Consider the following 3,081-nt stretch of genomic DNA (forward strand, 5'->3'; position numbering starts at 1 on the left):
AGAGTATAAATGTCTTAACACAACAATTAAGTGAGGTGAAAGCTATATTAACCAGTTTGATGTAAGCATTCCAAATTGTATGTAAAATCAGCACATTGTACCCCATAAATGCAGTAATGTACACAGTTATGATTTAGTTTAAAAAATTCTAATTTATTAACTCATCCAAAACCAAAAATAAATAAATGAATTCAAATGTAAAATTAATTAAAATAACATATTCAGTTTCTTCAATTGCAGTACCCTCATTTCTAATGCCAAATAGCACATGAATAGCACAGATACAGAATATCCCTATTGTTGCTGAAACTTAGGACAGTACTAATCTAAAAGTCTCTCCTCCCCTATTTTATTCCTTCCAATTTAATTGTAGAAAAATAAACAAATCATTTGACTTATAGAATTTCCCACATTCTATATGATTTTACTGATTGAATTCCTATGGTGTCATTAAACATGTTCCTCTGTCCCATGCCTTTTCCTTACACTGCTGGTTAGAACTAGAGACCAAGGCTCAGCGCCCACAGCTCAATGGTTAGGGCACCACCCACATATACTGGGACTGGCCCAGGCCTGCTAAACAACAATAATAACTACAAAAAAAAAAAATAGCCAGGTGTGTGGCAGACGCCTATAGTTCCAGCTACTTGGGAGGCTGAGGCAAGAGAATCGCTTAAGCCCAAGAGTTTGAGGTTTCTGTGAGCTGTGATGCCGCGGCATTCTACGGAGGGTGACATAGCGAGACTCTGTCTCAAAAAAAAAAAAGAAAAAAAAAAAGAACTAGTAACCAAAAGCTTTACTCCTTTTGTGAGCAGAGGTTCTACCACATGCTCTTGAACATGTAACTTGGAATATCAGTTCTCTCATATATAAAGCAGAAATAAGAACAGTAATTGTTGTGAAAATTAAATGAAATAATTGATATAAAATGCTTAGGTTGGCACATGGATTTAGTATATAATAATTATCATTTACATTATTATACTTGTTATTAGGTAGTGATTCTCAAATCCCAGTCCATCAATATCTTCAGGATACATAAATGAAGTTTTCTGGGGATTCTGACTCAGTAGGTTTTTGCCCCCCTCCCAATCTGTATTTGTAATAAATTCTTAGACAATTCTGATACATTTGTAGGTTTGGAAATTGATGGCTTTGTGATGTGTTAACTTGGCTAGGCTGACGTAAAAGTTCGGAGAATTCCCTTTCTATTAATAATATATTTCCTGTTAGAGTGAATGGCAACTGATCTTTTGTAAGAGTTGGAAGATGAAAGGGAGGTTGCAGATACTTTTTAGCATACACACACTCACATACTTTCTCCCACGTATTCAAACATAATCTCAATGCTATTGTGAAGGGATTTTGCAATTGTAGATAAAGTCCCTAATCAGTTAACTTTAGACTAATCAAAAGAGAGATTATCCTAGGTGGCTCTGCCTTTATCAATTAGAAGCTCTTTTTTTAAATTTTTCAAGACAGGGTCTTGCTCTGTCACCCAGGCACAGTGGGCAGTGGCATCATCAGAGCTGGCCGCAATCTCAAACTCCTGAGCTCATGTCCTCTTGCTTCAGCCTCCCAAGTAGCTGGGACTATGGGTACCCACCATGACGCCTGGCTAATTATTTTATTTTATTTTATGTAGAAACAAGGTCTTCCTATTTTGTTGTCAAGGCCAGCTTCAAACTCCAAACCTCAAACAATCCTCCTGCCTCAGCCTCTCAAAGTGCTAAAATTACAAGTATGAGGTACCATGCCCAGCCAGGAAGGCCTTTAAAAGAAGGCTTTGCCCAGGTCCAGCTGGCCCTGATAGTGAATTTTGTCATATATTTAAAGAAAAATTGGCTGGATGTGGTGGATCTCACCTGTATTCCTAGCACTCTGCAAGGCTGAGGTAGGAGGATTTGTTGAGCTCAAGATTCAAGACCAGCCTGAGCAAGAGTGAGACCCTGTCTCTACTGAAAATAGAAAAATTAGCTGGCTTTTGTGGTGGGTGCCTGTAGTCCCAGCTGCTCAGGAGGTGGAGGCAGAAGGATTGCATGAACCCAGGAATTTGAGGTTCCTGTGAGCTAGGCTAAGGCCATGGCACTGTAGCCTGGGTGACAGAATGGAACTCTGTTGAAGGAAAATGAAGGGGAGGAGGGGGAGGAGGAGGAGGAGAAACAGAAGGAAAATTCATACCAATTCTTCACAAATTCTTCCAAAACAAAGACCAGGAAGAAAGACTTTGCAATTCATTCTATGGGACCTTGTGCCAAAATCACATCACAAAAACAAAACGAAACTACTATCTCTTTGAATAGAGATGCAAAAATTCTGAAAAAAATATGAGCAAACTGAATCCACTAGCATATAGAAAAGGATTATACTCTATAACCATGTAGGATGTATTCCAGGAATGCAAAAAGGGACAAAACCCACATAAAAATTTCAGTAGATGACGAAAAAGTATATGACAAAATTAAATAATGTCCAAGATAAAAGTAATGAACAAATCAGGAATAGAGGGAACTTCTTCAACCTGATAAAGGGCATCTATGGAAAACCATCAGCTAACATCATACGTAATAGTAAAAGACTGAATCCTTTCACTCTAGATTAGCAAAAAGATAATAATATCCCCTCTCGCCACTTCCAATCAACATGCAGGTTCTATCCAGGTGAACTGGGTGAAAAAATTAAATAAAAGGCATCTGGATTAGATATATAGAAGTAAAACTCCCTCTGTTTGAAGATGACATAATCCTTTTTTTTTAAATGTAGAAGCATATGACTATTTTCATTTTCATTTCATTAAGCCACTATGCTGTGGGATAAAAGTAAAGAGAATATGTATGACTACGTTTTTACCCTTTAATCTAAATTTCAGAACATAAAGCATAACACTATTCTCTACTTTATTGTTCAAATATATATATATTTTATCTGAAATACAATATTTATAAAACAAAACAACTTGTAATAAAATAACATTATTAGAAAAGTTATTTAAATTATGTTTAAATGGGTGACACCTGTGGCTCAGTGGGTAGGGTGCCAGTCCCATGTACTGAGGGTGGCGGGTTAAAAAAAAAAAATAGC

The sequence above is a fragment of the Otolemur garnettii genome, unplaced genomic scaffold, assembly GCF_000181295.1.
Source record: "Otolemur garnettii isolate 467f Iridium unplaced genomic scaffold, OtoGar3 scaffold00115, whole genome shotgun sequence".
In the NCBI taxonomy this organism is placed as follows: domain Eukaryota; kingdom Metazoa; phylum Chordata; class Mammalia; order Primates; family Galagidae; genus Otolemur; species Otolemur garnettii.